Genomic DNA, 10,162 nt, shown 5'->3' on the forward strand with positions numbered 1-10,162 from the left:
TTTAATCCTCTTCAAGTAGCTTTTTCAATTTCTATCAATGAATTCATGTACAAGTATGGATGTATTGTATTATAAATATAAACGTAACTGCTAACTATAGATGCATTAGTCTAGTTTGGGGAGGGGATTAATATGCAATAGATTTTTTTGGCAGTCCATATTGTGATCATTAACAGCAGATTTATGCACATGCACTTGGTAATACAGCACATCGACTGGAATGGAGTCCCAATCAGCAAGAATCCCTATGAAGATGATTCCATGTGTATAATGTTTGAAAAGAAATTGGAAATCTTAAAAGATTTGAAGTAAAATTGAGTTCAGTTGGTGAGCCTATTGTCTAAAGGACTTTTTTTTTTTTAATTAATTGTGAAATAAAATAGACCTGTTGGAACTTTTCAGAATTTACTTTAAAATATTGTGTGGACTAAAGATAAAATATAAAAATAGTGCAAACATATTTGTAACCTAAATTAAGTAACAGTATATATGATATCAGATAGAAAAATCTAATTTATTTGCTTAGTTTGATACATTTCTAAAAATAATTGTGAATACCAATATTTCTGTGAAGAAATATAGTTTTAGCTTAAAGATACTGCAGTAAAATGTATATATACAGTAAATTGTAGTTAATTATAATAATAAATTTATAATAATAAAGGGGGGATTTGGAAGATCTATGTTTTTTTCATTGCTACAGATAGTGATATTAACATGTACCCCTGTGACCAGTTCTCAAAAGGAACAATTTCTAGTCTATTTTGGCCAGCATCTTACCCTGTTTGCTTTAGAAGGAAGATTTATTCTACAGGTATTATTTGAACCTTATTGTTCTTTGTTGATCTAATGAATTCTGGTGAATAATAATTTCTTTCCTTTCATTGTTTCAGCCAACTCATTTACTTAGAAAACATATTTACTTTTGGGTGGTGTAGATAAAAAAAAATCTTATAGCAATCCCTCTTTCAAAGTTTGTTTTCAGATAAAGAAAATTGAGAATTTTAAAATAAAAAATTTGGGTGGGGGTTTGTGTACTTTTAATCATTTATAGTTTATTGTCAGGAAATGACTATGTTGAGAGATAGAAAAAAGATCAGTGACCCAAAGAGTGACCTGGTAATCATTATAATTTGTGTTGTACAGTATTTTATTTAGTGTTTAAATTCAGATTAAATATAACTGATTAATTTAATATATATCAATTAAATTCATAATTCATATTTTATTGAGGGAAGTTTCTCAATTGATTCAATTATTTTTTTGTGGATCTACCTACCTAGTAAAATAAAAGTGGGAAATTTGATGGGAAAGGGCAACTAATTATATCTTTTGTCAGTGATACCTATGGTTATAGGAAGACTCAGCTTGTGATTTGCTAGCTAAAGTTAAGTATGAACGAAACCTATGGGACTAAACAGATTGAATGCTGCTTAATATGTGAAAATATGCAGTTTAAATTCCTTGATAAGAAGCACAGAAAAGGTTGTCAAGTATGTTATAAAGATCCTCATTGGGCAAAGGACATTGATGCAAAATATATACTGTAATGAAAGTAAGAACACATTTATTGATATACAGATTTATTAGTTATTTATAGTTTTGACAAATATATTATTGTAGATGTTTCATTGACATGGTTTATTTTATCATTCTTATACATTTATCTCTGATAATCTGATCTAAAAAAATCTTTTAAGCATGTTTAACAGCATAGATGATGCTTTATTTTGTAATACTTGTCTGAAGTTTTACACCATATATAAATGTAAGCGAAATAACAGTCATGACAGTATCATTTGAAATTTGAAATTGTATTAATATTTTTGTGTGATCATAAATATCTATGCATCCAGAGGGGTTGATTTTCAGTGAATTTTCCGTGTCCTCGAAGATTTATTGTATGATGAGGGAAATCTGTTATGCCACTATGATCATAAAGGGTAATAAATGTTAGTCCAGGCTGTCTTCTCCAATCCCAAGATGGTCTGAAGGTTTTTCACCAAATATGCGGTATGAGGTAGTTAATATATTTGCATGAAATATTTGAAGAATTTTGTAAGCTATTTATTTCCTTGAAGTTTTTCTTACTTGTTCTTAGAACAAATGCACCTTTGAAGTGTACCTTGCTTCCTATAATATACTTATTCATCTTTCGAGTAGCTTTTTCAATTTTTGTAGATGAATTAATGTACTGAAGTACAGTTATTATTATATGCTAAACTGCTAACTATAAATGCATTAATCTAGTTTGGGGGAGGGGATTATTAACATAAAATGTATTTTTTTGGCAGTGAATTTGGTGATCATTAACAGCAGATTTCTGCACATGCACTTGGCCCAGTTGTAATACAGCACACCTCCTGGAATGAAGTCCCAATTAGTAATAACCCATATGAATATGAAGATAATACCATGTGTATAATGTTAGAGAAGAAACTGAAAATCTGTTATGAGATATTGAGTTATATCGAGTTCAGTTGGTAAGCCCATTTCTAAATGGCATTTTTGCATGTTAGGAAAAATAGAACTGTTGAAACTTTTCAGAATTTATTATAAAATGTTCTGTTGACGAAGAAGTTAATATAAAAATAGTGTAAAATATTTGACCTTACTTAGATATTAATAACTGTATTATGATTATAAGATCAAAAGGTCTTAATTTATTTGCATATTTTTATACTTTTGAAATCATTGTGATCAATGTGAATACAAAAATTTGTGCAAAGAAATATCTTTAGCCTAAAGGTACTGTAGGTTGATGTGTATACCGTAATTTTGTAATTTACTTAATTATAATACTACAGGGGGGGTTGGGAAAATATATATGTTTTTTAATTGCTACAGATAGTGATATTATCATGTACTCCTTTCTGTGACCAGTTCTCAAAAGGAACAATCTTGTGGTCCTATTTGACCAGCATCTAACCCTGTTTGCTTAAAAAGGAAGATAAATTCTACAGGTATGGTGTTTGAACCTTATTGTTCTTTGTTGATCTCATGATTTACATAAATTCTTGTGAATGGTAATTTGTTTCCTTGTTTCAGCCAACTCATTTATAAAGAAAACATACTTTACTTTTGGGTGATTTAAAAAGACTTTTCTATAGTAATCCAGCTTTCAAAGTTTGTTTTCAGATTAAACATGATTTTAAACTTGAAGGAAATTGAGAATTTGATTTGATAAAAAAAAACAAATATGGGTTGGGGGTTTGTGTACTTTTAATCATTTATAGTTTATTATTAGGAAATGTTGAGATAGAAAGTCGATCAGTGACCCTGGCCCAGGTGGTAACCATTATAACTTATTTTGGGTTGTGCTTTATTTTATTTAGTGTTTAAATTCAAATGAAATATAAATCATTATTAATTTAAAATCAAATAATTTCATAATTCATATTTTCATGTTGGAGGTTTCTCAACTTGTATTCAATTATTTTTGTGTGGATCTAGCTATATATAGCTACTTAGTAAAATAAAAGTGGGAGATTTGGTGGGAAAGGGCAACTAATCATATCTTTTGTCAGTGAAACCTATGGTTATAGGAAGACTCAGCTTGTGATTTGCTAGCTTAAGTTAAGTATGAACAAAACCTATGGGACTAAACAGATTGAATGCTGCTTAATGTGTGAAAATATGCAGGTGAAATTTCTTGAATGGCAAAGAACATCGATGTAAAATCTATACTGTATTGAATGTAAGAACACATTTATTGATATACAGATTTATTAGTTATATATAGTTTTGACAAATAAGTTATTGTAGATGTTTGATTGCATTTTGTCATGGTTTATTTTATAATTCTTGTATCTCTCTGACAATTTGTTTTAAAACAAATCTTTAAGCATGTTTAGCATCTTAAATGATACTTTATTTTGCAATATGTCTAAAATTTTATACCGTATGAAAATATAAGTTTTGGCAAATAACAATAACACTTGTATTAATATTTTTGTGTGATTGTAAATATCTATGCATCGGGAGGGGTTGATTTTCAGTTGCATTTTCCATGTTCTTGAAGTTCTGTTGTATGTTGAGGAAAATCTGTATGCCACTATGATCATAATGGGAAATAAATGTCTGTCCAGGCTGTCTTCTTCAATCCCAAGATTGTAACAAGCTTTGACCAAATCTGCGGTATGATGTAAATGTAGTTGGTAAATTTGCATGAAATATTTGAGGAATTCTGTTAGCTGTTTAATACCACTTGAACGAAATTCACTTGTACAAAGAATAAATGCACCATTTGAAGTGTACCCTGCTACTTATAATATACAGTTTACTGAAAAATCAAAAAGCATTTGAAATTTTTGGTTTTTAATATATATTTCAAATACCTAATTTTGAAAGAAATACAGTTTTAGAAATATGTGCTTAACTGCTTATTATAATCACTTGTTTAGTTTGGGGAGGGGATTAATATGAAATAGATTTTCTTGGCAGTGTTATTTCTTAATCACGGACAGCAGATGTCTGCACATGTGCTTTGCCTAGTTATCATGCTGCATCTATCTCCACCACTTCCAGTCTAAGTAGTAAGAACCCTAATGAAGATGATACTATGTGTATAATGTAAATGAGGAGAAAAAGGAAATATGTTAAGATATGAGGAGTAAATTGAGTTGGTAAGCCCATTTTCTTATTGTCTTGCTGAAGTTCGGCCATGATTCTGCAAAGTAAAAAATAACTCAGAATTTATTTTTGGACAATTAGAAAATATTCAAATGAAAAATAATTGTAATGAATATATTTTACATATATCTTATAGAAAGGTGAAAGAGAGAACTAGTTAGTTTTGTCTATTTTCTTGCACTTGTAAAAAATCATTTGTGATTGCAAATATTTGTATAAGAGATTATCTAATTATACACTGGAAGTAAAATTTATATTCATGTTGTAGTTAATTTATATTAAAGGGGGGATAGGGATTATGAATGTTTTTTTCCTTGCTACAGAGTGATTTTTACATGTTCTCCCTCCTATGAGCATTATCTATATCATTCCCATTTATCCAGCATCCAAGTCGGTTTTGATTCAGTAGGAAAATCATAAAATCTACAGGTATTGTGTTTCAAACATATTGTTCTGTTTTCATCTCATGATGATAATTTATAAATGGTAAATTCTTTATCTTTCATTATTTTCAGCTTAGTTTTTAAAACACATACATTTCTAATTACTGGGTGATATTGGTTCAAGTTTTCATTGGGAGCCTTCTAGCTTTTAAAATTAATTTTGGAAAATGAATTAAGATAAATTGAGGATTTGATCTTATAGACATAAACTGGGGGAGGGGGTATGTGTATTTCTAACCTTATATAGTTTATTGTCAGGAAAAAGTGAGAGATAGAAAATAGATCTGTGAACTGAAGAGTGGTAACCATTATAACTTATTTAGTGTTGTCATTATTTTTTTAATTGAATAATTCATATGAAATATAAATCAGTTTTAATATTTACAAATTATTTCATGATTCAAATTTTATTGTGGTGGTTTCTTAACTTGTATTTAAATTTTCTGTGAATTGAGCTTTTACGGTTAATTAAAAGTGGGAAAGTGGTGGGGGAACTGCATTACTAATAATGTATTTGTCAGAATCCTTGAAAACAGCAGATTAACTTGCAGTGGTAAGGCATCCTCACAGTTTCTAGTATTGATCCTGCTTGAAAGAATCTAAATGTCCCATGTCAAGATGTAATGGTATTTAGAGATTAACAGGTCCTGTACCAACACAGTATTACTTAAAACTGCTTTAAAGTAGAGATGTTCATGAAAGATCATATGCATAACCATGAGTTGTAAAATGGTAACTTATTTTATGTTGAGTTGGTGTTTTAAGTAAATGATTTCAAACATCATGTCAAAACAAGTTTCATCATATCTACTATTTAAACTGCAAACATAATTGATATTAAATCAAATTTTGATGATATCTGTATTGTTAATACTATTATTTTTCTAGAATTATCTATAAATCTTAATTTCTGTTAGTATTGTTAATTCATTTATTGGTCAAATTAGAAAAATTATGGGTTAGGCTGTTACTAACTAATTTTTTACCAGCTAAATATGACCTGTGGAAGAATATCCTGAAATAAGAGTAAAGAAGCATAGCATGTCAGGTGACAGAAAGCTTGAAACCTACAGTAAAAGTAAAGTTAACAGAAAGAGGTTCATTATGCTAGCCTGTATGAAATAATATTTAGTAGAAAGATCCAAAGACAAAAGAATGGTGTTTCTTTTTATCGTTAGAAAAATGGAAATTTGAATATATTGAATGTTTTTGTTGTGAAAATGTTTAATTTTATAGGTTAACCAATGCTTAATGAATTATTGTTAACTTTTATTTGAGTCATTTAATATATTTCAATTATTTGAATTTATCAACTGTTTGAATTTATGGATAAAAAGGGGAAGGGAAGGGTAACACTGATAATATTTTTCTTTGTTAGTGAAACAATTTGAATTGACAGATCATGCTTGAGATATTGGGACAGTTAGTTTACAGAGATCTTTCCATAATACAGTAACAAGTGTGACCACCAAATAATGTAATAGCTTGAAAGTATGTTTGAGGTTATTAATAGTAAGTGGATAAGATTATACTTTATATATTGTGACAGGGGAGGTGATTGTCAAAAATTATAGTATCAAATGGTTATCTTTATGTTCAGAGATTTTATCTTGTATACAAATAGAAAGTTAAAAGGTTATTTCAGATTAGATATGAATCAGTGTAAAAGTAGAATTTACCAGTTTTTGTCAAGTAAATTATTTATGGAAGTTTTAATTGCTTGGGTAGCTTAAGTTTTTTGGTTATTAAAGGGGGGTTGGGAAGGGATAAGGTAACCTATAATATCTTATTTGTCAGTGAACACAAGTCCTTGAAGATACCAGATTCACATACCGTGGAAAAGACTCAGCAAGATCTGCTTCCTGTGATAGTCCTTGTATACACCCAGTTCCAAGGTACCTGTTCAAGAAAAATTGAAACTTAAAATCAATTTGAAAAAGGATTTACAATTAAATTTTTAAGCTGTGAACATGGCAAGATTTAATTTGTAATATAATATACATGTATATTGAAAATTTCAGAATACTTAAATATTAGTAGAAACTCCAAATATTTTCAATGATGGTTAAATTTATAAGATATGTTATTCATATTGATAATTTAATTCAGAAACTGGGGGATGGGGTATGACATACATTTGTTATTGCCAGCAAAAGTATCAAAAATATAAAAGGATGGTAATGTGCGGATATTGGCCCTCGAGTCTATGTAACAGTTTAAAGGGAAAGTACATCATGTGACCAAAAGGTTTGAAACGAGTACAGTAAAGTGTGAATAAAGTAATGTTTTAAAAAAAGACCTGAAGAAGAGTATGGGATGAAAAAGAGGCCTCGACAAAAGAAGGGTATTTCATATATTTTTATATTACAGATTTTTATTTTAATAAGTTGTTCTGTTGAAATATTAACTATATGAGGTTTAATTCATTGCAGAGGTTTTGTTGTCTTGTAATTTTTATACGACCGCAAATTTTGAAAAAATTTTCGTCGTATATTGCTATCACGTTGGCGTCGTCGTCGTCGTCGTCGTCGTCCGAATACTTTTAGTTTTCGCACTCTAACTTTAGTAAAAGTGAATAGAAATCTATGAAATTTGAACACAAGGTTTATGACCATAAAAGGAAGGCTGGTATTGATTTTGGGAGTTTTGGTCCCAACATTTTAGGAATTAGGGGCCAAAAAGGGCCCAAATAAGCATTTTCTTGGTTTTCGCACTATAACTTTAGTTTAAGTTAATAGAAATCTATGAAATTTTGACACAAGGTTTATGACCACAAAAGAAAGGTTGGGATTGATTTTGGGAGTTTTGGTTTCAACAGTTTAGGAATTAGGGGCCAAAAAAGGGCCCAAATAAGCATTATTCTTGGTTTTCGCACAATAACTTTAGTTAAAGTAAATAGAAATCAATGAAATTTAAACACAATGTTTATGACCACAAAAGGAAGGTTGGTATTGATTTTGGGAGTTTCGGTCCCAACAGTTTAGGAATTAGGGGCCAAAAAGGGACCCAAATAAGCATTTTTCTTGGTTTTCGCACCATAGCGTTAGTATAAGTAAATAGAAATCTATGAAATTTAAACACAAGGTAAATGACTATTAAAGGGAGGTTGGTATTGATTTTGGGAGTTTTGGTCCCAACAGTTAAGGAAAAAGGGGCCCAAAGGGTCCAAAATTAAATTTTGTTTGATTTCATCAAAATTGAATAATTGGGGTTCTTTAATATGCCGAATCAAACTGTGTATGTAGATTCTTAATTTTTGGTCCCGTTTTCAAATTGGTCTACATTAAGGTCCAAAGGGTCCAAAATTAAACTTAGTTTGATTTTAACAAAAATTGAAACCTTTGGGTTCTTTGATATGCTGAATCTAAAAATGTACTTAGATTTTTGATTATTGGCCCAGTTTTCAAGTTGGCCCAAATCGAGGTCCAAAATTAAACATTGTTTGATTTCATCAAAAATTGAATAATTGGGGTTCTTTGATATGCCAAATCTAACTGTGTATGTAGATTCTTAATTTTTGGTCCAGTTTTAAAATTGGTCTAAATTAAAGTGCAAAGGGTCCAAAATTAAACTTAGTTTGATTTTAACAAAAATTAAATTCTTGGGCCTCTTTGATATATATGCTGAATCTAAACATGTACTTAGATTTTTGATTATGGGCCCAGTTTTCAAGTTGGTCCAAATCAGGATCTAAAATTATTATATTAAGTATTGTGCAATAGCAAGTCTTTTCAATTGCACAGTATTGTGCAATGGCAAGAAATATCTAATTTCACAATATTGTGAAATAGCAAATTTTTTTTTAATTAAGAGTTATCTTTCTTTGTCCAGTATAGTAAGCAAGAAATATCTGCAAGAAATTTTTTTAATTGGAGTTATCTTTCTTTGTTCAGAATCAACTTAAATCTTTGTTATATACAATATACAATGTATATTCACTTTTTACTACCAACTGATAAATTTAAATAATCTTTACCATTCAGTGATAACAAGCAGTTTTTTTACATCTTAATATTTTATGATGTATTTAAATGAGTAGTTATTGTTGCAAACTCCATTAGAAATTTAATTGAAATTAGTTTTGGAATAAGGGAAAGGGGGATGTGATTAAAAAAAATGGGTTCAATTTTTCTCATTTGAAATTTCATAAATAAAATGAAAATTTCTTCAAACATTTTTTTGAGAGGATTAATATTCAACAGCATAGTGAATTGCTCTAAGAGAAAACAAAAATTTTAAGTTCATTTGAATACATTCATTCTGTGTCAGAAACCTATGCTGTGTCAACTATTTAATCACAATCCAATTTTAGAGCGGAATCCAGCTTGAATGTTGTGTCCATACTTGCCCCAACCGTTCAGGGTTCAACCTCTGCGGTCGTATAAAGCTACGCCCTGCGGAGCATCTGGTTTTTATTGAGAACAAATTAACAATAGATAAGTGAATTGTAGGATTGTTGCTTTGATATATATATATTGTAGGTTTAAGGATTTAATTATGCAAGTTTGGTATCTTTTGACAGTGAATTAGGTGCTTATATACCCTTATTGTGCTGTAAAATGTACTTTATTATTTGTGTGATTATTTCAAAGCATTTGTAGGGAAACATTTATTGTTAAGCTTGAATGAGTTTATAAGCTCTTGAATGGTCATATGCATATAATATATATAATGTTGCATAATATGCTTGCATTTAAAAAAAATTAAAATCATCTAATTATCATATTTAATATTTTTTTAATGTTTGATTTACACTGATAATGACTTGGACTATACTCATGATAATGGTGGGTGGGTGCATATTAATTACAAAGGTTTGTTTTTTTATTAGCTGGGTGTAACAGATGGATTGAAATATGTGAGATGACGAGTGTTATGTTGTGCCTCAAACTAGGTTGAAATTGTGTAGTTAAAGATCCTGTGATAAGATGCGATTGTGCTATTAAACCATAAGTAGATATTCAAATCTGTTGTGCATTAATTGAAAAAAGTTGTGTATTTTCCACTCGAAGTGTGAGCTATAACTACAGCCTGTATAACATGTAAAGGTATGAATTGGTGTTGTTTGCATGTAATTAAAATATTTG

This window comes from Mytilus trossulus, chromosome 3 (genome assembly GCF_036588685.1).
Source record: "Mytilus trossulus isolate FHL-02 chromosome 3, PNRI_Mtr1.1.1.hap1, whole genome shotgun sequence".
Classification (NCBI taxonomy): domain Eukaryota; kingdom Metazoa; phylum Mollusca; class Bivalvia; order Mytilida; family Mytilidae; genus Mytilus; species Mytilus trossulus.